The sequence below is a fragment of the Rhinolophus ferrumequinum genome, chromosome 2 (assembly GCF_004115265.2).
Source record: "Rhinolophus ferrumequinum isolate MPI-CBG mRhiFer1 chromosome 2, mRhiFer1_v1.p, whole genome shotgun sequence".
Classification (NCBI taxonomy): domain Eukaryota; kingdom Metazoa; phylum Chordata; class Mammalia; order Chiroptera; family Rhinolophidae; genus Rhinolophus; species Rhinolophus ferrumequinum.
Window position 1 is genome coordinate 93,767,108 of NC_046285.1, and position 27,762 is coordinate 93,794,869.

Genomic DNA, 27,762 nt, shown 5'->3' on the forward strand with positions numbered 1-27,762 from the left:
TATCTTCACGGATCTGTATTAAATATTAACTCATTGTGAAAATTATTAATGCCACAGTAGCAAAGAAACACTCTAAGATAAAGAGGATGAAAATCCATAGCCACGTTGAAGTTAAAGTAATAGGACATAGATGGTGCATTGCACCGAAAGTCAAGATAGTCATTCTATCTATGAAAGCACCATTTGGAGAAAGATCAGGAAGGCAGTCGTTAAAGTTAGAGCTCACTTGTTTCTGACACTGTATGCTCACGAGAGCACCTTTGGGTGGGTGTTTCATGATAACAAGCATAACCATTATTAATTCTCAAGACTGATTAAAATCATATTGAAATGCATGTTTCATATTGAATCATTGTGGGGGTATCAAATATTTAAACCAAATCAAATATATAAGCCATATATTTAAAATATAAAGAAAATTCAGTTGCTTAGATTCTTCTAAATTAGGACATTTTTGGAATCACTAAACCACTTTAAGACTTCTAAAATGCAAAAATGTGTGCCAGTTGTCCATAATGGGCTCTGTCTATGGAATAAGATGCGGTTTTTCTTTCTGCTTTATTACCTGCTAGTGGTTTGTGGTTTAATTTTCTTCAAGAGGGATACATGAAAAACAATGGGAGCCAGTGATGTGTGGAGTTAGGACAAGCTGAATGTTTTGATTTTAGATTCCACAGTAATTTTAAGTAATTGGACCAAGAGGCATCTCTTGCAATAATATACATCAAGCAACATACAACTTGATATAGATCAGGATTTTCATCTCTTGTGTCTATTAACTGGAACTTATTTATAAAGAATAGGGTAAAAGAAAAGTCTTCATGTCCCCAAGTGTTTGTCTCCAGTAACCAGTCAGGGGGCCTGCAATGCTTTCTCTGGATGCTGAATCCGCAGGGTCCATGGCACCATGAGAGGAAATGGCACTAGAGTCTATCCTAGAGGCACAGGTATCTATACACACCCAGAAGTCAGAAATCTCATCTCACTCTTTCTGCTGTTCCTTATAATACCTAACATCATGATAAGTGTACACACTATGCTCAATATTGAAAATATGCAGTTATGAAATTCTTCACAGACTTTATAGTTTTAAAGATACTATGATGGTGGCAATAGCCTCAAAAATATTTTTACAGATTGTGAGAAAGAACTAAAGGGCTCCCTGCATTAGACAAAATTCATTCATTCATTCATTCATTCATTCATTCATTCATTCATCAGGCATCTGTTGAACACATACTATACTTTCTCAAATAGTGAACATACAAATACATAGCTGCAATACAAGAGTGGTAGGTGCTACTCTAGCTGCAGTCTCGTGGAGGGCTGATATTGTGGTGCTCGCAGGAAAACCCGCAGCAGATGTTAAAACATTAAAATGCTTCTTTACTGGTTGATAACCACTCTCACAAGTCACCCAAAGAACCTTCGCTGCTCTGGCTTCTCTGACCCCTTCTTAGGGTCCCCTGTGGCGAATCTGGGTCCAGCAATTAAGATTTGACATTTCTCCAAGTTAGGGGTCTCTCCAACTCCCTATTGCCCGCCCAGCACAACTGCCATTGCACATTTTGATTGGTTGCCCTCCTGTTTTTAATTATTTTAAATATTACTCCAGTACACCTGGTGGAAGAGCAGTGGCCCTCAAACTTCAGTACTCTTTAAATAAGCAGATGTGATGAGCCCACCACAAAACTCTCAAGTTAAAACCCCGCCGGGGGGATCTGTTGGCAGGTTAAGAACAAGTGTGCTAGAAGAACAGCTGAAGGGTATTGCCTGTTACTTGGAAAGGAACGTATTCTAGTTAAATAATATGACTCTTGTCAAAGCTAAGGAAGAAACTTTAAGCCAGTGGGTCTCAATCTTGGCTGCATGTTGGAATCACCTGCACCTAAGGAAAAAAGACAAAACAAAACAAAACAAAAAACCCAAAAAAACCCTAAAAAACACAAAAGCTGATGATATAAGACTTTTATTCCAGAGATTCTGATTTAATTGGTCTGGGGTATGGCCTAGATCAGGGGTGTCCAAACTTTTTTCAACGTTTTTTACCAAGGGCCATATGCGGTAAAATACACACACAGCCGGGCCACTCACTCGAGGTGAAGTACGTATTGCCTCACCTGGTTTATTTAAGTAAACTAAATATAATTTTGGAATTTGCCGCGGGCCAATAAAAAATGGATCGCGGGCCGCAGTCGGCCCGCAGGCCGCAGTTTTGACACCCCTGGCCTAGATACTAAGTTTGCTTTTCCTTAATGCTTATTAGAGGGTTTTAATGTGCAGCTATAGTTGAGAACCACTGCTTTAAGTAGAGAATAAAACAAGGTATAACATTAGCTTTGGGAATAAGTATAAAAGGCTTGGAAATAGAAAAAAATTAAGATATACAGTGGTAGCTCGGTTTTCGAATGTAATCCATGCCGGAAGACCATTTGAGTTCTGAAACATTTGAAAACAGCTGACAGCTAGGCCTCAGAATCTTGCACTCAGCGGAAGCTGCGTAACATATTCAACTTCCAAAGAGTGTTTGAAAACCGAAGCATTTACTTCTGGGTTTATGGCGTTCGTAAACCAAAATGTCCATCAACAGAGAAGTTCGAAAACCAAGGTACTACTGTATATATATTTGTCTCAAAGAAATCCCTTTAAGATTCTATGTAGTACTGATTTGGTGGTGATGAACTCCTTGAGCTTTTTCTTGTCTTGGAAACTCTATCTGTCCTTTGATTCCAAATGACAGCTTTGGTGGGTAGAGCAATCTTGGTTATAGGTCCTTGCTTTTCATCACTTTGAATATTTTTTGCCAATCCCTTCTGTCTTGCAAAGTTTCTATTGAGAAATCAGCTGATAGTCTTATGGGAACTCGCTTGTAGGTAACTAATTGCTTTTCTCTTGCTGCTTTTAAAATTCTTCCTTTGTCTTTAAACTTTGGCATTTTAATTATAGTATTTCTTGGTGTGGGTCTGTTTGGTTTCATATTGTTTTGGACTCTCTGTGCTTCCTGAGCTTGAATATCCATTCCTTTCCAGGGAAGTTTTCAGTTATTATTTCATCAACTAGATTTTCAATTCCTGGCTCTCTTTCTTCTCCTTCTTGCACCCCTATGATGCTAATATTGGTAAGCTCGATATTGTCCCAGAGGCCCCTTAAACAGTCCTCATTATTTTGGATTCTTTTTTTCTTTTTGCTCTTCTGATTGGGTGTTTTCTGCTACCTTATCTTCCAAATCCCTAATGCAATCATCTGCTTCATCTAATCTACTATTTATTCCCTCTAATGTATTTTTCATTTCACTTATTACATTCTTTATTTCTGAGTGGTTCTATTTTATGTTTTCTATCTCCATTTTTTATGTTTCCTATCTCTTGGTTGAAGTCTTCCTTGAGAGTACTGAGCATCCTTATAATCAGTGTTTTGAACTCTGCATTGGGTAGATTGCTTTTCTCCATTTTATTTAGTTCTTTTTCTGGAACTTTGTTCTGTCCTTTCATTTGGGACATGTTTTTTTGTCTCCCCATTTTGGCTCCCTCCTTGTGTTGTTTCTGTGTATTAGGTAGAGCTGCTATGCCTCCTGGTCTTAGTAGAGTGGCCTTATGTGGTGCAGTCTCCTTAGTCATCAGATCTTGGTGTTCCAGGTGTGCCCTTGTGTGGGCTGTGTGTGTCTTCCTGTTGTAGTTGAGCCCTGGTTGCTGTTTGCACATCAGTGGGAGGGATTGACTCTTGGGTTGATTGGTAGTGAGGATTGGCTGTGACTAAAGTGGAGGAATTGTGATGCAGGGGCTGACCCTACAGAGCAGGATTCACTTTAGCAGGGCTCTGCTGCCTTCCCAGCCTGTCCTTTGGCTGTGTCATATTTGGGGGTAGCTGGGTAATGCTCTGACTGAGTCTGATGCTGGCTACTATGTGTGCCAGCCACAAAGCCACTTGGGAGGGGACTGACTGCTGGCCACATTCAACCACAGCCTGTGCCCTGCCTGGGTCCACATGGCATGAGCCACAAAGAAATCTGTAGATGGCTGCTGCCTGTCCTGTATTTGGAAGTGTACAAACTATATACCAAAGTATGTACCAAGGCTGGCTGTTACCAGTGCTGGTCTTAGAGCTGCTCAGCCAGAAATATGGGACATCCTGAAATCAGATGCTGGACGTTTGGGTTTTGTGAATCTTTGAGAGATTTTATAAACATCTGCAGCATGAGCCAAAACAGACAGTTTGTATAAAAAATACATTGGAAGCAGCTTGGGTGGGTCTGAAAGTTGGGAGGGGTGGGGTCTCAGTATCTCCAGGGTGGGGAGAACAAACAGTGTTAGCCAGGTTGATAGAGACTCAGTTATGGCAGGCTCCTGCATCTGCAGGCTGGGAGGGTGAGGTCTCAACTAAGAAACAATGGCTTCCACCAGCTTCTCCCTCTGGAAGAAAGCTACCCCTGCAGCCCTTGCCTGGAAACAAGAAAACTCAGTTCCACCCTTTCTGTCCCTAGAACCTTTCTTGCTGCTGCTCCAATGCTGAAGCTCAGAGCAAGTGAGCCCATCAGCAAGGAAGTCCATGTGCAGGCCGTTTAAAAGGATTTTCTGTGACTGCAGCTTCCCTCTGTCTCATTGAGCCACAATCTCCATTGCTTTACACAATTGAAAGTTATGGGGACTTCTCTCCCTGGCACTGGGATGGGGAGCCTGGTGTGGTCCTGGGACCCCTCACTCCTCTGGGGGTACCTCTGCAGCCAAGATAGTCCTACCGATTTTTAATGGTCACATGCAGTTGTGGGACCAGCCCATCTCCATCCCTCTTTTCAGTCTTGAGGCAGCTTCTTTTATATGTCCTTAGTTGAAGGTTCAGTTCAGCTTGACTTCAGGAGAGTCTCAATGATGGTTGTTCTATAGTTTAGTTGTAGTTTTGATGTGGTTCTAAGAGGAGGTAAGTACAAAGTCTACCTACTGTGCCACCATCTTGACCAGAAATCTTATTGCCTCTTTAATAAATGCTCATCCTCTAAATGTTGGCTCTTTCCTTAGAACTGTGCTTCTGTCTTGAATCCAACTTTGCAATGTCACTGCGCTCCAGCCAAAGACCACAAATTGGACCAGTTAAGTTATTACTTGTTTCAGTGAGGAAAACCACATTGGGAAAGCATGTGGTGTCTCAGTAGAAGGTATTAGAATGACCCTCTTATAGGATTTTAGCTTTGGTTGAGTGATATGGGGGAGAGTCTCAGAAACTGAGTGTTCATGCTTGATTGGATGCTGTCAGAAAGTAGGGGCAAATTTATGCTTGGGCATCAATAAATCTTATCTATGGAGAAGGCAGATTAGTAAAAAAGGAACGCTCACTCATTTTGGCTAAGAGAAGGAGTGTTTGGTATTTTATGTGTTACACAGTGACCTTGGTATTATCTGTGATTAGAAAAAATTACGAAGTAGACTTATTTGTCTTACTTTGTCATTGTTTCTGCATAACCTGTCTGATGTTGGTATTCTGAGACTGTTTATGTCTAACAGAATAACATGGTTTAGCTATGTGTGCACGGCCACCATCTGGATGTCAGATGCTGGTTTTTTTTTTCTTTTTCCTTTCTCAATAGGCTGCATGCTCTTACTGTCCAGAATCTCAGCTTCTTTCTAAAATGGGGACACTAAAACCAAAACCCAGGTGTGTTGAGTCTAATACTATGACCTTTTCTAGGCTGTCCCTTTTACTGAGAGTGAGGGTGGTGGTAGTTCTCTAATCACTGGTTAGAGTGCTACTGAGGATGAGATAATGTTCTGAAACCTTGAAACTTGACTATACATCATAGCCTGCTACCTTAGTTCCTCTTTGTTATACCTTTTCCCCAATAATTGACCAGAGCCCACTGGTATCACCTCTTGCTTCTGTCCAGCCATGGGACAAGCCAGTGTTTCTGCTGGCCCAGGCTGTGCAGCTGGGGTAGTTGCAATCAGCTGGTCGTGATGACAGAACTCCCCTCCTTTTCAGCACATGGCCTCTTCTTCTAGCAATGCAGTGCTCTCCATCCTACATGTTTCACATCTGAGCAAGTCTGCATGGGAAGAAAAACATTTATGTTGAGGCAAAATGTATCTCTTGAAATTCTCCTAACTTTGTCCCATATTTGTCTGACAGTCCTTCAGTTTTGTTATTGATTATATGCTTGTCGAATGAATAAATTTTCTCCCGTATACTAGAACTCAGTAATATGTAGCCCTTCCCTTTGCTGAGGAAATTTGGAAAGTTATAAACCAATGTGGACTATATAAAAGAAGACTGGAAAGGTGTGTGGAGTAGATATGAAAGTGGTTAATTAAGAAAATAGTGTTCATGGTACATAAAGTTGCAATGAAGGATCAGAAATAAAGGAGAATCATAGGACTTTATAGTTGCCTAATCATTCTAAATTAACTTCCTGCCCAAAGCAAAAATTTCCATCTGACTTTTCGACATATTCATGCAGGTACCCAGGAATGTTGGATCGTCATAGCATAAGAGATATTAAATAGAAAATTATAATTAAAAGAGTGTATAAGAAGACATTAAAGCAATATTAGAATAGTTCCCTGCAAAGAGAAAAAAATGCACAGATTTTCCATTGTTGTAGAAACTCTGAAATGCAAAGAAAAGGCCAGATGACTAGCTCAAGGTCACTTGGGACCTCAGGGCAGAATGGTGGACTGGAACAGTTTCACACTCTATCTACCAGACCAAGCTGTTTCAGTAGCAGTCTACCTGCAGGCTAAAGTCATCCTATAGCATAGTTAGCACCATGCTTACCACAGAGACTGGATGACAGCAGAATAACCATTTGAGGAGAAAGATGTATAGCTGTACTTAATGAATCTGAGTAGTTTTCTTTGTCTGTACATAAATTTCTTCAGTACAGAGAAAGAGAATTAAGTGTTAATAGCCACCACACAAATGTTGACTGTTTTTATGCTTTGTTAGTGACAAGACTAGCTACAAAGGAAATAGAATATTTATGAACCGCTATGAAAAAAAATTCTCTGCAAGATTCACATTTGGACGACAGTGCAATAAAAGCAATTTTATATATTATTTAAGGGAACAGTTTGGGGAGCTGGCTACTGTGGTGATTCTGAGAATTACCTATATAAATAAAGTCAAATTGAGAGGGATGACCATTCAGTCTTTATATAGGAAAAGTCATTTTAGGTTTTAGAGGAGACTATCTAAGATGTACTAAAATGAAGATTATCACTTGCTTATTTTCTTGAAAATCAATTGCCGTAGTTAGTACAACAGAACAGTATAGGTCAATAGTTAGATTCACAGCCGGAGGCACATTTACACACACACACACACACACACACACACACACACACACACACAGGCTATCCTAATTATGATACAGAGGTTTGAAAGGGGCTAAAGGTAACTACTATTATAATGTAAAAGATTAGACCTATAACTGTCAAGATCATACCAACTCTAGTGTTCTACAGAGTTGAAACCAAAGTACAATTGAATCACAACTTTTCCATTTTATTTATCAGACCTTACTTGATATACCTGGGCTAATGCAGATCTTTGTTACACCATTTTTAAGATTATATTCTGTCTGCCTTGAAATGATGGCATTTTCAAAGAGGCCATTCATTAGATTAACCCAAATAATGAACTTTTGATGACAAGCGGATGGATAGTTGGAGCCAGAAGGGAATAAATGGTGGCAAGAATGACTTGTTTTCTGTGTAAGCATAGCTTAGGGGAATGTTTTCCTGGGAGAACACTCTCCAGCTTGTCTACTGAGTTATCCGAGCCCCTACTTCTTCATGTAGGCTAAACACCACTGCCCAGAATATTCTATGACAAGCCCCCACCCCACCATGCCTGGCTTCCTTTTCCTGCTTCCTCACAGTCTCTCAGGGCAACTGTAGGATCCAGAGAAGAGAGGCAAATTCATAGATGCCCCATTATACCTCCAGGCAGGGCGTGGATATGGAGTTCCAGTGAATAATTTGGTGTCTCACTTCTATAAATGCCATATGGGTGACTAATGCGTTCTTGAGACATGTCCAGGACAAAGCAGCCCTTTGTCAGTGATGTGATCTAGGCCATGTTTGCAAACACGGACCTTGTTGTGGCCTGCAGTTCTCCACTGGCTGTCTCCCCTCACTGTGAAATGTCTCCCCAAACAAGATTTGCCCAGGTGGGAGGGCCTTCCTCTCTCATCTCAGGGGCTGCCATCACACTGAGCCTTTGTTCACGTGGGCTGGTTCTCACTATGGCAGAGCTACGGTTGACACAGCAAATGGTCATGATACTTCTGAAAACCAGCAATATCTTTGCCATTCCTACCCCCACGCTCTCAGCTACTGTTTCTTCCTCAAGTGGTCTGGGTCATTTTTAGTAAATCTGTATATTCTGATGATTTTTCTTAACTATCAGAACAGGAAGAGTACACTACATAAGTATTCTTGAATATACACAAAGGCAGAATATTAGGGCTCTGTCACAGAAAACCCATAAGGCGAGATAAATTTTGTTTGGCATAATGAATTAGAGTGAGCAAGAAGTAAGCCGATTTTAAATATTTGAGGTATGAAGTATCAGGCAGTGAGATGTGGCTGATGGATTGTGCTAGAAGAAATAGAGTCTAATATTCATGGTGTTTGAAACCTTTTAAACAAATAACATACCACTGAGTAATGTTTGTCCTTATTGAATACAAGAGGTCTTGAGAGAAGGGTGAGTATTATTGGGTTAGAGAATATTCCCCAGCAGTGGGTCCAGAGCCAAGCAAAACAAAGGTGCTATAACAATTTGATGATCTGGGACACAATCCAGCTCTTCTGAAAAATTAAAGCAGACTTATTTACTCTCCTTTGCTTGCCCCATGCAGGCAGGCAATGTGAACAGTCTCTTAAACTCACTGAAAATGGTGTAAAAACCTCTGCTTTCCTTGGGATGTATGAGTACAATTTTGGAAAATGCTCATTCTGGAAAAGACTGCACAGACTGGCAGGAAACATGAGTAATGTGGCCCCACAGGGTCCAGCCAGCTTCTTATGAGTCAGCATCCTTCTCCAGGCCTGTTGGGCTCACAGATTAAGAGTGTCATTTGAGTTTGCTGACAAAGGACAGGTGGGGACCCTGCCTCCAGAATTTCGCCGTGAAAACACAGTTTACAAGATACAAGTCCTTCCTTCTTATGGTAGTTATAACAATCCCAACAGCAGCATAGTACTACTTAGCTGGTTGCTTCCTTTAAATGCCTAAAGCGGAGTCCTAAGAATAACATAAGAACACAGAGCCATACAGATGGAGGGAGTCTGCAAAGGGGATGGGAGGAGTTTGTGAAGGTGAAATGGGATGTCCCATGTAGGGCAAGTTGAATGAGGAAAACCAATTTGAGTGTGAGGCATATGGGGACGGGGGGCAGGTGGGACGAACCCACACACACTGAACAACAGGGAGGACTAACTCCATGGTCATCATGAGAACCGACGGATGGAGGGGCACTGGGTACATGAGGTAATTTCCAGTTCTTGTCTGCCCTGCTGGTGACATTACGAGGGACTCTAAAATAATACACTGCTTGAATTAAAACGTCCATTTTCTAATGAAAAACAGCTTATTCAACAGAGAATATTCTGGTAACCCTACTGTCAATATGGCTTAGTATCTGTAAGCGCAGAAGAACATGTATAATTAAGAGAACTGGATAATGTTAACAATATTTAACCACTCACATGAAATGGCCACCACGCAAGCAGAACAGAAAGACGTAGAGCTAGAGTATTTGCTGGATCATGGGGAGGCCAGGGGGGACCCAGAGGTAGTGGAGGGTGTGGTGAGGGAGAAAGTTTTGCGATAATTCTAATGGTACCCAAATATTTCATTATTTTAGTAACCAGGCATATCAGCTAAATACAAGACCCAAAGACAACCAACATCCGTATAAGTCATGCTGTGAAATAGATTTATCTATTACAGGTTGGGAGTCCATTTCAGAAGCAGTAATAAAGTTTATAGAGCCAAGGAAAGAGTCCCCATATCTGACTCATCACACCTGTGAAGACTCTTTGCCTTTTATCAAATCACATCTGTTACCCAAATGAAACAAATAATAAAAAAGGGTTTCCACAACCCTTTCTTTTCACAGTAGACAGGAACTTCAAAGAATAAGTATAAAGATTCAGCAGAGTTGATATACAGGTCACATAAAGACCAGAAACATTAAAACATGGGTCCAGTTGATCTGGTCCTTCCAGATTCACCTCGAAATTCTTAAAGTGTTCGCCAGTAAATGCATATGTAGAATAGATGTTGAGCCCAGCCAGGGATGTAGTAATGGCCTGGTGATCCAGCTTATTACCGGGAATTGCAGAGCCCTTACCTACGTATTTGAGAACAATGCTAGTTCCTAAAGGGTGTTTGGGTTCCAGAGCATTTTGGAAACATTTGGTAAACATGTGCAAACATAATATCTGTGTAATTATCCTTGAAAACAGGTGTCTAAATGGTTGTTTAGGGACTACATAACCTGCGTCTTTTTTTTTTTCCCTCAAGAAACAGTTTCCTTAAAACTTTAGGAAAGTATACTCCACACAAACTCATATAGCATAGCTCAGTGATATGCCTGTGGATCTTGAGTATTTATTAGTATTTTTTTCCTAATGTGGAATGCACTGATCCATCTACTTTCTTCCTCCCTATAACAAATATTTTTCTTTTTTAGGCAAAGAGTAATCTTAGTGAGCTTTTGAAAACAATAAAAAATTTCATATTAGTTTTAAAAATTGTTTTAGACCAAAATCTCAGTCAGAAAAAAAAGATTTCATATATTTTATTCACAAAAAAATTTTTATGTAATAAAAAATATTTGATAAATATGCCACATATGAAAAAATATGTATGGACAGGTTGGGTCAAGTTCAATATAACATTGCGGTAAATTGTGCCAATTGGAAGTCGATTCCAATATTAGAAAAAATTGTTTTCTAGGTTTTCTGTGGTTTTATTCAACTGGCATCCCACCTATGTTCTAAATTTGTTTCTCAGCTAAGCTCCTGGGAGAGAAATTATACTGCAAGGTAACAGTTTATAAGGAAACACACACAGATATACTTTCACAAATCACACTGAGTGCAATCCCACCATACACCCACCATTCAGTAGTCTATTAGAGTTTCAGATGAGATCAGTAAAAATGTAGAATTAAAGTGATTCTTTCAAAATTATAGTGATTAATTAATTAATAAACATTTCCTGAAGTAGGGTTTTTAAGTTCATCTTTCATGAACCTATAGTTTTAGCCTACTTTGATATTACACATATCCGTTTACTCTACCCTCAAATGTCACCAAAAGCACTTTGATTTTGTATTGCAGCAGACAATTTAAGACATTCAATTGTATTTGTTCTACTTCTGCTTTTTTCCTGCTCTATTTCAAGGTAGAATCCAGGCTTTGGAATTGCTAGCTGCATGGATGTTTACCTAGCAGAAAACATAAGCAATCTTAAATCCAAAGCTTCTTTTTTATTTTATATAAAAATCCTGGCCCTTTAGAAAAGATGGAGTCCCTGAGTTGGTAAAGAACAGGGGTAGGGTGGAGGGAGGTGGGGGGTGGGGGCGAAGATTTGAAGGCAGGGAAAGAGCTAAGTTAGAAAGGAAAGGGGAGAAAAAACACAAGGTACTTGTGTTGTAGACTTGAACTCTGCAGTCTGGCAACACCAGGGAGAGTAAGGAGTCCTCAAAAGGAATGGCTCTGTTTTTCCAACTTGCCCAAAAATCTATGCCCTAAGTGTTACCAAGGGGCTGAGATACAAGACATAGAGACCATAATGAGCATACTCAGAAGTAGAGTAAAAATTGAAGAATCTTAGGACTCTTCCAAAGACGATAACTTTGTTGTATCTTTACCTTTGCCTTATCAGATCCTTATCAATGATTGCGTCTGTGTGTGTGTGTGTGTGTGTGTGTGCACACATGCATACAAGAGGTTGTGTGTTGAAAGATGGGGTCGAGCATGAGTGAGAATTCCAATGAGATAGGTTACCGTTGAACTCAGTTGATTTAAGGATATAAAGATGTGCTATTCGTCCTACTCAGTGTGGACTAAATTCATCTCAACCACAGATGACTTCTAAGAAGTATACACAAAGAACCCAACCTTTTGGCTTGGATGTAAATGGAAACTGTTGGTTTTCCAGGAAGATAAATACATCATGCTTATTACGTTTATCTCCCACAAAGTTACTACATGTCAAACTGCACACATAATACATCAGTTTCCTACCCTGCCAAATGAGCTCAATTTATTGTTGACACCTTCACCCTCTAGAGAGATGCAGTGAATGTTACTTTTTGCAGAATTGGAAATGCACTGATTCCCTCCCCAGTGTTTACAACCAATGTTTACATACATTGTGTCCATTGTCCATCAAGCACTGACCTAGGTTTTCAAATATGAATGTAATGGCATACCTTTCAGCTCCCTAGGACTCAGATGCCCTGTGCTGACAATCTGCTTCACTCCCAGATTTCTTCCCTTACAAGGAAACTCTTGTATTTAACAGAACCAACCAGCAGTGTCCCACATTTGAATGGGTAGCCAAGGGAATACTCACTACTCCCATTCCTCTTGAAGATAAATTTGCACATAGAGCAGATAATGCTTCCCATTTCCCTTCATGAGCTCAGAATGCACATAGCAGGCATGATCAATATGAGTATATGCCAGAAATAGGACTGTGTTTCACAAAAATATCAGTAATCTTTATATTTCCATATGGGCGTTGCAGACCTCCATATAATATAATTTCATGTAAAGTTGTGTTATATGGACCAACCAGCTCCTAAATATTTTCTGTAATGGTCCATAACTTTATCAATGATCCATTTATTCTCTTAGGTGGGATTATTGCCATCTACAAATAACCTCTGCTCTTTTTCAGTCATTCAGCAATCCTCATACCATGACAGAAGTGCCAGGAATTGGACTCACTGGTGGAGGTTAGGGATGAGGCCACCCTCTCTACTGTTAAGCTCAATACATTTTCTTGATTATACCAGCATTTTCTCAGTGAAAAAATATTTACTGATGATACAGCAATATAGAATGGGGGGAAGTTTAGAGATGTTTTGTTAGTGGTACCCTAAACCGGACTCTTTCTTGTTCTGAAGACCTCTAAAAATTTGTACTCTGTAGCATTTCTTTCATCTGTTTCAGATGTCTGTAGCAGAAAGAACAACTTGGAGATTAAACATCAGTGTTATTCCAAAAGCAATCATCTGCAAAATTTAGATTCTCTCTATAATGACTGCTTTGAAAAATGAAAAATTTAGCCACACAATTGGTTTTTTAGTCTTGAGAATATCAAACAGCGTATTTGACTGACTTTCACTAAATTGACTGTATAGTCACTATTGAATGACGTGCCCCTTAACTAGGACAGCCTACGAAATTGTTTCTGAAGCATTTGAGACTTACAGCGTTTTTTTCACCCCAATTTTCAGCACAGTTTCCAGACCGTCCATTTAGCTACCAGATATCTTCTAGGGCACAAACTTTCCCTACCAGGGTCTAATCACCCTCTTATCCATTGACACCTTCTGCAGAGTGGTACTTCAGTTGCTTATTGTAAGAGAACCGGCCTTAAGAGTCACTTCTACTCCTTTAATTTATGGGCTTTCTCATTTCAGTCCCTATCAGAGGTCAGAATGTTTTCCTTCCATTCTTTAGCATTTTCATTCACCTATAGCCATTATTCAAAGGTAACCTGGAAAGTTTTCACAGGGAGAAATTTATGGAGTGCATGAAACTATAGTTTTGTGCCCTACCTGGTTAGTTACCATGCCCACACAGCATCAATCTGAGTTTGTGATAAATAACTGGCTGTGGAATAAATGAATGAAGGGATGGTTGAGCGATTATAACCCCAAAGTCAATGGGCAATAATGAGTGTAGGAGTTACTAAGTTATCAGATGCCAGAGGAATTACTTAAATATTTCTTGTAGCAGGTTACATTTATTTTTTCCCAAGTAAGAAGTATTTTCACTTCCAGTGTTAGCCACCTTAGGGTATCCTATTATTTCACCCAGCATCTAGGCAGGAAACAACATCCTCAGAAGGACCACTAAAGAGAATTTCATGATATGGTCAGGGATAAGTGCAGCATCACAGCAAAGGAGAGTGCAGTACCCGAGGGCCAGGAAAAGCAGAAGTTCTGGGGGGGGCTGGTGTGGGAAGCAGTGGCTGGAACACAGAGAGAATAGCTGGATGGACAGGGCTGCCCAATAGGGACTGTAGCCTTGGGTAACGGGTCAGAGCCAGCTTGTGATGACCTTGCAGGAAGGTTGCTGTGGGAATAAAGTGCTTTCCTTGTTCTCCACTAATCCTTCACGTTTTCGGCAAACGTCTTCCGCTGGCTAAATTGGAAGCTGGAAGGCAAGGAAGCATGTTGGTGTAGTCCCTTGAGGTTAGAGGTTAAACTCTTGTGGTTCAGAGCAGGGTGGAGCGTGTATCTGGAGGGGCCAGCCAAAAACCCCCAGATGCCTTCTCTATTAGCTGACGTGGCTAATTGTGGCCTACAAGGTATTGACACGTTCCTTCCTATCTACATATGTGCAGAATAATGTGAAACGGAAAATTTGATGGTAAGCATGAATTTCAGTGATGAAAGTCCAAGAAGAAAAAAAAAGGTATTGCAACAGAAAAGAAAAATAGAACTACAATCTACTTCCCATTCCTAATGGTGTAATTTGTAAGAAGAAATCAAAGTTGAACTGTATTAATGCCCCTCAAATTTGATCGATAAAAGGTCTAAAAATGATCCATGTAATTTTTCTGCCATTTATATTTAGAAAGAAAAAAGGTCTTTTGTTTTGTCTCCAAAAAAAAAAAAATATTTTGGGTTCTCTAAGAGTAGAGACTGACGCAGGGATTCTTTAAGGGAATTCTTCCAGGAGGAGTCTTCAAGGACTTGAGGAAAGGAGGACAGTGCAGAAGGAAAAAGCTAAACAAAAAGGTGGTTATGTAGCTCGTCAAATGTGGTTACCTGATCCCATGAGGAGCTCTGGAGCCTGAATAGTACCACAAAATTGTCCTGCATGGATAGAATCCGTCCTTAGGCGCAGCCTATTCTGGGGGTGGTGGGAGCATACCTCCCAGGTATCTTCAGGCAAGGGGCCTCTCCTTGGTTGACGGCAAGAAGAGGGTGCATCTGTGAGCCACCAAAAACCAACACCAGCCACTGGAGGATGGATCCACTGGCCGTAAAGATCAGAGTGGGGTGCAATATCTAGATCCCTGTGAGCTTGTGGGCAGCCTCCTTCCCACTCATGAATATCCCCAAGTTCTAACTCTGGGGGTTGAAAAGTCTTATCCCATTGCCCAAAACAGTAAATCATCTTGTGTCTGAGAAAATCCTATATAGCAATTAGATAATTGGCGTGAGGTTGACCTGAAAGAAAATTGGGAAGTAGAGGTTTCCTTGTAAATACAATAATCTTTTGGATCTTCCCATCAGAAGTCCTCTACCTATCCATCCTCTTTCTTCCTCCCCTTCATGGCCTCCTCTACCGCTTTCCTTTTCATTTCACACATCTAGGAGTTGTTCTGAGACCTGTTCCTATCTGGCATTACTGGATGCTAAGATATTAGCTGAGATGGTAACTGATAAGATTTAGTCAGAAAAGAAGTTAAAGATACTTATGGTGTATATGCTTACCAATCAGAACATACCATGCTTACTGGACCAGGTGTTAACCTTTAGTGGTCGAGTCATTAAAGGATGCGGGTTCTGGAGGAGCGGCCTAGGCAGCAGAGATGGAGTGGCAGGACCCTGGACTGGGGGATTCTCAGGGCATAAGCTGATTTCCAGTCTTCTGGAAAGAATTTCATTATGGCTATACCACTTTCTACTGACTAAATATCAGCTGAGAGAGTTGTTTCTAATATTATTTGTTGTCACTGTTACTGTGTTGCTTTAAGTAAAACCTTAATTACTGGTAACTATGGCTTTGAAACTTATAGCAGTTCCTCAAAGCACAAACAAAGTCAGAAACTAAGATCAGTCCCCAATACAATTATAATTATAGCTGTAATTTAACCCCAAATAAAGATGCCTGCAAAACTTTTGCGTCTAGTAGAAAACAAAAAGTTAAATAGGAACATAGGTAGAAACATACTGTTATTCATGATAAATTTTGATAGCAAGACGGAAAAGAACTTTCTAATCACAAGCTATAACCCTGAAGAAAATGAATAGACAGCAGGCTCTCTAGCTGGTATATAAGTAGTCAATGATTTTTCTATTCATAGCTATTTAAACTGTGGCATTTTAATGCACAGTGCCGCTAATTTATTTTTTTCTAGCATCACTTGTACCAAGTCTCCTAAAATCCATCACAGTTGAGGACAGAGTCTAGACAGTTATTATGATACAATCAAAAGGAAAGCTGGCAAATAAGAAAAAGGAGAGTGAATAGAAGTGCTGATTAAAATAACAGTACAGTTTATATGAGGCTTCTTTTAAATTTGTGTTTTCCAAATTTCATCTCTTGGAAGACTCAAATCACATTAAATTATTGTAGTACTGGAAGTCACCTTTATTTTATAGGTCAAAAGAGGAAAGGGTTGCATTTATTTCTCCATAGAAAGACTTCAGCAATCTAATTAAATAAATATGGCAGTCCATTTGAACAGCTTTCTTATCAGTGAGGAAAGAAAATGCTTTATTTCCCTGAAGCCAGACATTTTATGTCACTGTTGAAGAAGGGCAAGGCAACCATTGCTGAATAAATGGTTTGTTCAAATCTAAATATATGTTTTTTGAGGAAGTCAACTTTTTTTTTTAATGGGAATTAAAAACGTGAAATGCACATAATCCAGGCCCTGAACACAATCTTTCCCTTTCTGTTTCCAGAAGATCTTCTATTTCAGTTTTAGGACCATCTGCTATTGTCTTTTACCAGTGTTGATAGATAAATATTCAGAGTGCAGTTAAATGAACATGAAGAAACTCGTCATGCTATAAAGGGATCTGAAAAAGCTAAAGCATAAATGATAACACCTGCATATGCATAAGGTATGGAGAAAGGGAATGGTTGGAAGCCTATAAATTAGTCACACACTGTCAACACAGAAGTTCAAGTTGCAAGCAAATAAACTGAATGGGACTAAGATTTACAGAACACAAATTTATCCTGGACAAAGGGGTAGAAAGAGTGAATAATCAGTCAGGTGCATCTGTGTGTCATGGAAAAGCAAAAGCAGCTCCATAAATCCTGTAAAAACGAAAAATCAAAACCAACCCAGCATGAATGGAAGACTAGTTAAAATTTTCCAATCTTAGATTTGAATGACTCCATTTGATAACACAGAATTTCATTTAAGTCCAGAGGAGCATGATGGAGCTCGTCTTTTCTTCACAGCGATCATGGTTTTTGTTCTTTTCCAGCCTCTGCTTCACAGCTCCCTCTTGTAAGGCACTGGCAGGTAAGCACTGTAATCACTCTTTTCCAGGAGGAGGGCTTCAGTCTTTCACACAGCAAAGTCACAATTTAGGTGAAGTGTGAAGAGATTTCATTTCACTAAAAGCCTAGAGCTGAGGTGGTGTTCTCACATTCAACACAAAGGATGCCTTCTGGACAATTAATGAAATTTTTACATCCTTTTCAACTTGGCTCTAAAAGATCTCTTACCGTAATTCTCTGACGAATAACTTAATTTTTCCGGATGGACTGTTTTAAGCATTTTTCACCACTTCAGATTAATGTGGAGAAAGTTTTTCATTAAAGTTGTATATTTGTAGAAAATCCAGAATAATGAGCTCTTGGTCTTAAGCGTCTTAATTTTAAGGTCATTTTGACCTTGAGCACTGCAATGCTTGTACATTAAGCCCCAAGCTAAGGATTAAGTCAGGGGCAGAAGCCCCTACTCATGTATTTCTGTTTCTCCCACTGCCTCTGCTCCTCCTGACACCCACCCATTTTTCCACCTCTTCCAAGGCCCAGCTCAACTCCTGTTTCTCCCTTTAAGCCTTCTTTAGTCAGTCTAGTATTTATCAGCCACACCGAACTACTCACGAGTGCACTTTGGAGCCTTCTCACCTCCTGAAGGGCTATGGTTCCCAAACTCTAGACTGTATCAGCATTACATGGAAAGCTTGTTAAACACAGATGGCTGGGCCCTACCCCAGAGTTTCTGATTCAGTAGGCGTGAGAAGGGGCCTGAGAATTTGCATGTCTGACAAGTTCCCAGGTGGCGTTGATGCTACTGGTCCAGGGACCACACTTCAAGCACCTCTGCGGTAGGGAATGCCCTTTCCTCCTTCTCTGCTTGTCACATGGTAACTCATCCTTCAGGACGCCTCTCCAGGTCACCACCTCCTTGAAAGCTTCCCCTGGTAGAGTTAGGCTTCTCTCAGCCTACACCCTCACTCACAAATTGTCCTACCTCAATTGAAGCAGGTGGCTGTATTAGTCTACTCGGGCTGCCATATCAAAGCACCATAGACAGGTTGGCTTCAACAACAGACACGTATTTTCTCACAGTTCTGGAGGCTGAAGTCCAAGATCAAAGTGTAGCTGCGTAGGCTGGGAAAGGATTTCTCAGGGCCCGTTGGGGATTCTCAGTGTTCATTTAGCTGCAGAGTACCTTTCTACCTCTTCCCTTAAAGTAGACAGTTTATTTGTTTTTCAATATTTCTGTGATCTTGATCATCCCTAATCCAATGAATGCGGCAGGTGTGCCTCATGATAGCCCTCCTGTATTCTCCTAATATTGCTGGAAATCTCTGAACTTCTGATTTTCACCTAAGTTCAAGTCTGCGAATGAAGACATTGGGTGGTCATGGGTTTACTCGTCAAATCTTCCTTTCTGCCTTGGAACGGAAGGCACAGGCCTTCTTGTATTAGCACCGTTTTTGGCTGTGATGTTCACACTGGCAAGTTAGCGGCTCCTTTGGCTCCTATAAATATCCTGTCACTTAGATGAATTTCAGGGCTCTCTCTGGCTCCAGCTTTCCCCGCTGTAGTTTCCTCAGCTGGGCTAATTTGATGTATAGCCTCCACAAATCCCATCAGCCCCACCCAAATGGAATGGAGGGCAAAGATAGTTTATAGGGGCAATAACAACAGAAATGTCCTCCCTGAGACAGGCAAGTACATAATTTCCTCTCTGTCCTCATCCAATATGGTTTCCCTTAATCTTTTTAATACCTGAGAAGCTGCTGCTTCCTCTGTCCTTAAAGCTGTTTTCTCCCCTGAAGGTTAATACACTGACAGGCCCATCATTTCTGCTCCTTTGGGCAGGCAACCTATTTTCTTTAGTTTCACTTGGCATCTATATTAACATGAGTTAGTGCTGAAATACATGATGCTTAGTGACCGGTGGTCTGGGTTAAGCTAAAGTCCCTGGTTGCCTCATGAAAGATCCTTCAAGACCAACGGTGGTTGCCTGAGCCTTCCTGGCTGTCTTGCCCACTGGGCATGGCTGCTGATGACCCACGAGCCCACTCATCCCACTTGCGTCCTTGATGGGCTCCTAGGCCCTCGTCTCTGTTGATAGCTCAACTTTGTTCCGAATTCCCTCACAGTTCTGCGGGGTTCCTCACTTACCTTTCTTCGTACACTGAGCTTCCTATCTTTCCACCCTTCCTAAACCTCCCTGGGAAAGAGCTCCCCTGAGTTTCTCATTCCAGTCAGCTGACATCTTCCATCTCTGAGTACTGCGTCATCTCAGAGTGGAAATGTTAGAGCTGGACTGGGCGAGTGGCCTCCTAAATCTTTAGTGAGTTCAGTGAAATCTATTGTATTTCACCATTCAGTCAATGCTTCTGTTATCGTTTAAAAACAAACCTTCTTTTCTGTTTAAAACAGTTCCTGAACTTAATAAAGTTCACGGTTCTGCTGTACCTATCCATCTAGCTAGCCTTCCATTTTCTCATCTATCTTCTTGGATGCAGACGTGGTGTGCTCTGCTGCCAACATTTTTGATGGAAAAGGACCAGGACACACTTAATTGGATACCCTCTGCATGTAAAACCTCTTTCAAGATTCTACTACTTTTTTTTTCCAGAGTCATTTTTGGTGAATTTATAATGAATGGGATTTTGGGGTAACTTTATGGTAATTATGTATGTGGAGCATGAATAAATAGATCATAAAACTTTAACTCTAGAAGATTATTTTTACTATTTATGATTTTGCCTCCTCTTCCAATTTTTACTGAATTGTTTAGCTTTATTTGCAAAAAGGTTATGTGCTGTTGAGATTCTTGAATTAGTTAATCATCTTTTTACCGATCTCCTTTATATTAGCTATCAATGCCTAGATTCAAATGCTGTCAGGAATTTATGCAAATTCTTTAAAACCCCAGGAAGGTAGACGAGGTCTGACAATTAAGTTCATGAACTCATCCTAGAAAAAGAGCTACATATTTCGTTGCTGAATATCACTATGGTCACCTTTGAAGTACTCCCCTTGGAAAGCTATGCACTGATGCCAGCACCTAGTCCACCCTTGAAAGCTATTTTGTAACTCTTTCTGGAATGGCCAACAGAGCTATTGTTGTATTCCCCCCTTGATGTCCTGAATGTCATCAAAATGTCTTCCTTTCAATATTTCCTTTATCTTTGGGTAAAGAAAGAAGTCATTGGGGGCCAGATCAGGTGAGTAGGGAGGGTGTTCCAATACAGTTATTTGTTTACTGGCTAAAAACTCCCTCACAGACAGTGCCGTGTGAGCTGGTGCTTTGTCATGATGCAAGAGCCATGAATTGTTGGTGAAAAGTTCAGGTCGTCTAACTTTTTCCCGCAGCCTTTTCAGCACTTCCAAATAGTCAACTTGGTTAACTGTTTGTCCAGTTGGTACAAATTCATAATGAATAATCCCTCTGATACCAAAAAAAGGATAGCAACATTGTTGAAAACAATTCAAGAACTTAATTATCAGACATGTACTTTAGAAGAAGTTGGGACTGGGAATGGAACAGCTCAGTCTCCTTCTAGCTGTACCATCTGGTCAGTGTGAACTTGGTTCTGTCTCTTCAGCAATCTGGGCCTTAGTTTATTTATGAACAAAATGAGCATTTTGTACCAAGTGACCCCCAAGTTTCTTTCCATAGATCTAGCATTCTCTGTGTCCGTGATGATGGTCAACATTTTGGAGTTTTGCATTATATATCTCAAATAACATTTGAATATGCCATTTTGAAAAGTGTTACAATTCCTTTTGTTCAGAAATATTTTTTCTACACCTTGATTGGAGAATTGTGTGAGGGAAGATCTCTCAAATGAGACTCAGATGGGAAAAGAAAAGGGGAATTGAATGAACAGTTCAGAGATTGTAAGCAGCTATCTTCCCTGAAGGCTAAGAAAAGAAAAACTGTAGAACGAAGATTTAAATTAAGTATTTGGTAGAGTTCCTTGTTCCTAAGTGAAGTGAGTGTAAGAATTCCACTATTGCTCCTTTTCACTGCAATGAACTCATTGCTAGGATTTCTCTACCCCAAATGACAATTTATCACCCTCACCTTGAATTCTCCCCATAATCCTCCCATAATATGTTTCATAGAACATTTTATATATAAATATGAATACTTATCAGAGAGTTATCCAATGCATAGCTTGTATATATGCTATATAAATGGACATGCTTTAGATATCTTTCTGTTTTGTTAGCTAAATTACAATAAGAACAATATCCTGTTATTTATTCTAGCTGGAAATTAAAAGCTGTCTATGGAATAGAATGTTGGCTTTAAAGACATTTATTTTCCATGTCACATTTTTCTTCTATCCTGGCTTCTAATCTGAATCCAGGCAGATCTTTCCTTTTTGAAATTCTGATAACTAAGGACATTTGTTCCTTGCTGTGTAATCTCTTCAAACTTTATAATCCAGTTGAGACTGCCCATCTGACATATTGAGAAATAGCTGATTCCCTTAGTAGGCATTTCCATGAAACATCTCCTTCTTTTCCAGACATTTTTTATCTGTCTGAACATTTTTCTTTCAACAGCTGCATACAGCTTTTAAGCCTTTTCTTTTCATATCTGAGTTCCTTCTGTCTGTGGTACTTTTTGTGACTTCCAGTTAATTCCTAGCCCCCTGTCCTCTGTCCCCAATCTTATTTCCAATGTTTGTATCTCCATTTCAAGTATTCACATTTTCTGGCCTCACTGATTTCGTTTCAGACATTACATTGTAATTTTAACACTTCTAAATATGATATTTTTAATTAATTTCACTTCCATCTAATGTTGGAGCAAAGGTATATACAATAATATTTTGGGTATATATGTATATATTTTTGGGGAAGAGATATTTCTGGATTCTGAAAGGATAAGCTTTTCTCCTGTGCTAAAGGACTGACTAAATGAGAATATTTTTAACACACCTACCTTAGGTTTAGGCTTCTAGAAGCTACTCTGTAAGTCTTGATTCCCTTTCACTCTCATTGTGGAACTTCATAAACCACAGCTGGAAATCATGGAGATATTTTGCTGAAGAAGACTTACTTTCCTGAATCTGTCACATGATACTGTCAGTCTATACTGCCTGTTCCTCCGGCCAACCATGAAAAGGTTGGATTATTTTGGAACCTTACAGCTGCATGTAATAGAAACTGAATTCAAGGTATGTTAGGCAAAAAAGGACATGCACGGTATTAAATATTCTTTCACAATCCATGGTCTCGGATTCAAGAATGCCTGGAATTAGAGTTAGCAACCCTCTCGGGACTTTCTCACTTTGTTATTTATGCACATCTATTTTTTCTTTTTTCTCCACAGACACACTTTTCATTTTCCTAGGCATGAAAAAAGATTTATATTTCCACAAATCAAACATTTCAAGAGAGGCTGACTTTCTCATTTCCAGGTCCAGAATTCCCATGGAACAAATCAGTATTCACCCATCTTGTATGAAGTTTTTCACTCCTAGCCCTATCCATAAGGTTTAGGTCTTAGGGAAGATGGGCTTAATCAAATTTAGGACGTGGTGAGGCAGAAAAGAGTTAATAAAAGTGAACCTGAAGGGGGACTGCCCAGGCCTGCATCCCCTCCCCAGGAACTGCCCAGGCTCATCCCCTAGAAATAAATCTAAGATGTCTAAACCCTCATAAAAAGAGGAGATAAGACCCAACTGGTATTAACTGGTTCTTCACACATGCGCAAACTGCCAAAACCTGCCCATTAGTTGAATTCTAGCCTAATTATAATGCAATTAGAATGGAATCAACATTAAGCCTTGCCCTCCCCCCCCATAGGTTTTTCTGTATGCATTCTGGGTGGTAAGAGCATGCACAGAAAGAAACTAGTTATATAACCAACGTATGTCAATCAAATGACCTCAGTCTATACGTCACATCTCCTGCTGTAAGGAAATTTACCTACCCTTTCCTATACACGGAAAATCTTACCTAAAGTTATGGGCAGTCATCTGCCTCAGCACCTTTTATGCTGGCATCTTCAATAAACTTACTACCTTGCTCTCCTCATTTCAGGCTGAGTCTGTGAATTCTTTTCACCTTTTGTGAACGCCCAGGGGTTAATTCCAATGACAGAACAGGACTGGCCTCTTCATTATGACCTGTCACCATAACATAGGGTCGTGCAATTTTGATAGAGGGCTTCTGCAGTAAACATTCCAGAGAGAGGTCAGATAATTAACAACTCTCCCAGGCAACTAGTTCATACCTTCTGCTCTCTTCTAAAGCCTTCAACATCACCTCTCCCGTTCTCGGTCTTAACTTTGCTTTTTATTCCACTGAAAAATAAAAGCAATCAAAGTGAAGTTGACATGTTCCATTAATAAATCTAATACTTCTTTTTTTTTTTTTTTTTTGCCTTAACTTCCAATAACCATGGGTGATTGGTCCTTTCTCATTCTACCTGAAGCAAATTCCCCTACTTCATTATTAGTTCCCATTTTTTTCTCTATTACTGTAGGCTTCTCTCCTCCTGCATCATCAGCTTCCCTTCTCACTGTATCATGTCCATCAGCATCCAAATAAACCATACAATCTTTAATTAAAAAATTCTCCCTTGACCTACATGTTTCCCCAGCTACCACTCCATCTCTCTGTTTCTCTTGGATAAACCCTTTAGAATATATATCTATATTCTGTTTCCAGTTACTCACCTTTCATACTTCTTGAACCCCCTCCTGTCAAGCTTTTTTCCTCACACTATTTCTCAGAAACTGCTCTCACCGTGGTCACCAATGACTTAAAGTTGTCAAATTCAAAGGTAAATCTCAGTTTTCATTTTACTTTAACCGTCAACAGCATTTGTCACAGTTGATCAGTTCATTCTTCTTAAGACACTTAAAACAAATCATGTAAACAGGGAAAAAATTGAGTTAATTAAAATATAAGAACTCAATCCATATTCTATATGAAGCACTACTAAAATCCACTAAATGCTTCTTGATCAAACTATAGATGATATACATTTGAGATGCATTCTATTTCTTCTGATATTTGAACTGAGAGTTGTATTTTCCATAAGTTTTACAACTGAGGCTATATATTAAATAAAACTGGATATACAATAAGCCAATGTCCCTTCAGAGAGAAGTTAACTTTGCTCTGCTCTGTGTGAATATTCATGTATTTCTTCTGCTAGATCATTACTCATGATCTGTAATTGCTGCGGTCATAAAGAAGCATCATACTCTTCAAGTACTGGTTGTCCTTTATCCTAATCCACAAAGAATAAAGCAATTCTTTTCTAAACTTCAGAATGTTCTACTGTATTATCGCTAATGCAGGAGAATGATGTCCTGAACACCTACCTTATGATGTTATATCACTGTTATAGGTGCATAGCGCTAAAAGATGTATGGTATGACTTAAATTCACACTATACGTCTTCTAGTGATTACATTCTATAGTGACCACTATAGAAATGTTTGCCGTTATAATTTCTAGGCATCTCAAACATACTACATCTAAAGTCAAACATTTTAGCTTTTATCTGTTTTTTATCTACAAACACACCACAAAGAGCATAGACAATTAACTAGTTTCCTAGATGGTTTTTTCTCTTCTCCCAAACTCCAATATTTTCTCTCTATTCTTTAATCTCAGACAATGATTTTACTTGTTATTTCACTGACAAAACCTACTTCTCTTGCTGACTTTCCGGACTCAAGTAAGATTAAATTCTTTTCTCCCAGGTAAATAGACCAAAATCCGTGGTGTCAAGATTGACGCTTTTTTTAAAAATGGTTTTTATTTTTCAATTACTGTTGACATACAATATCATGTTGCTTTCAAGCTTACAACATAGTGATTAGATATTTATATAAATTATAAAGTGATCCTAAAAAATCTAGTAACCATCTGATACCATACATACCTTGTAGTTATTACAATATTATTGACTATATTCCCTATGCTGTACTTTATATTCCCACAACTATTTTGCAACTACCAATTTGTACTTCTTAATCCCTTCCCCTTTTCACCCACTTCCCAACCCCCTTCCCATCTGGCAACAATCAAAATGTTCTCTGTATCTATGACTTTGTTTCTGTTTTGTTTGTTCATTTATTTTGTTTTTTAGATTCTCTATATAAGTGAAATCATATGTATTTGTCCTTTTCTGTCTGCCTTGTTTCACTTAGCATAATACCCTCCAGGTCCACCCATGTTGTTGTAGAGGGCAAGATTTCATTCTTTTTTATGGCTAAGTAAATATTTATTTTCTCTATTTTCTCCTTCTGGTACCCCTATGATGTGAATGTTGGTATGCTTGATGCTTTCCTAGAAACCCCTTAAGGAATCATCCGTTTTTGAGAATTTTTTTTTCTTTTGCTGCTCTGTTTGTGTGTTTTCTGCTATCTTATCTTCCAAATCACTGATTTGATCCTCTGCTTCATCTAATCCAATCTTGGTTTCCCCTAATGTATTTTTCATTTAGGTTATTCTTAATTTCTTACTGGTTCTTTTTTATGTTTTCTATCTCCATTTTTACGTTTCTTATCTCTTGTTGAAGTTCTCCCTGAGATCACTGATCATTGTTATAACCAGTATTTTGAACTCTGTATCAGGTAGATTGCTTTTCTACATTTTGTTTAGCTCTTTTTCTGGAGTTTTGTTCTGTTCTTTCATTTGGGGCATATTTCTTTGTGTCCTCATTTTGGCTGCCTCCTTGTGTTCGCTTCTATGTATTAGGTAGATATGCTATGTCTCCCAGTCTTAGTAGAGTGGCCTTATGTAGTAGGTGTTCTGTGGGGCCAGTGGTGCAGTCTCCTTAGTCATCAGAGCTGGGTATTCCAGGTGTGTCCCTTGTGTGTGTTGTGTGTGCCCTCCTGTTGCAGTTGAACCTTGATTGCTGTTAGCACGTCATTGGGAGGCATTGGCTCTCAAGTGATTGGTTGTGAGGACTGGCCATGACTATAGTGGAGGAACTGTGGTGCAGGAGCTGACCCTACAGAGCAGGAGTTACTTTAGCAGGGCTCTGGTGTTTGCTGAGTCTGCCCTTTTGGTGTGTCATTTGTGGGGGTGATTGGATGGTGCTCTGGGTGTGGTCTGAAGCTGGTCACTGATGTGTTGGTTCTGGGGCTTCTTGGGAGTGGCTCTAGTGCAGGCGAAGTTCGGGTCCGTTTGGTATGGGCTACAAAGTGATCTGCAGCTTGTTGCCACTTGTGCTGGGCTTGGAGGTGCTGGGGAGAGGCTAAGCTGTGAACTGAGGCTAGCTGCCACTAGTACTGGGCTTAAGGCCTCTTAGCAAGAGGTTCAGGTCATGCCAATGCCAGATGCTGCTTTTTTATTTTTATGAACCTTTGAGAGATTTTTGGAAAGTCTGTAGCATGATCTAAGACAAGCCATTTGTATGGAATAGTCACTGGAAACAGCTTGGGTGGGCCCTCAAGCTGGGTAGGGTGGGGTCTCAGGGACACAACAGGGTGGGGTCATTGGTGTTACGCAGTTTGATGGAGATGCAGATATGGTGTCCACCTGTGCATGCAGGCTGGGTTGGGAAGAGGACTCAACAAAGGAACAATAGCTTTTGGTGGCACTTCTGTCTGGGAGAAAGCTGCCCCTCCAGTCCTCGCCCTGCAGCCAGACAATTCAGTTCCTCCCCATATGTCCCTGGTAACTTTCAAGCTGCTGCCCCAGCATTGGAGCTCAGAGTGAGTGAGCTGTCAGTGAGTAAGTCTGTGTGTATGTCTTTTAAGAGTAATGCCTGGGACTACAGCTGACTTCTGTCCACTCAACCACAGTCTCCACTGGTTTTCACATCCAGGAGTTATGGGGACTTCTCTTCCCATCACTGGAACCCTGGGCTGGGGGGCTTGCTGTGAGTCTGGGACCCCTAGCTTCTCAGAGGGGACCCCTGCAGTTGAGATATCCCTCCAGATTTTTAACTGCCTCATGCAGGTGTGGGACCAGCCCATTCAGTGTCTCTGCCTTTTCTTCCAGTCTCCCCATGGCTTCTTCTGTGTGTCCTTAGTTGTAGGACTTCTGTTTGTCTAGAATTCAAGCAATCCTCAGTTATGGTTATTCTGTAACTTAGTTGTAATTTTGATGTGGTTGTGGGAGGAGGCAAGCACAGCATTTACCTACTCTACCATCTTGACTGGAAGCCTTCAAGATTGACTCATTTTTCTTTTCAATAACTCATGTCTAATCTGTCAGCATATCCAGTCAGCCCTACAGAATTTAATGATTTGTACCATTACTATGCTACACCAAGAAGTGTCCGTTTACCTGATTGGACAATCTCAGGTGGATCTAGTCTTCTAGTGTCCACCTTTGCTCCTTTTTATTCTTTTAGCCTTAGAGCAATCCA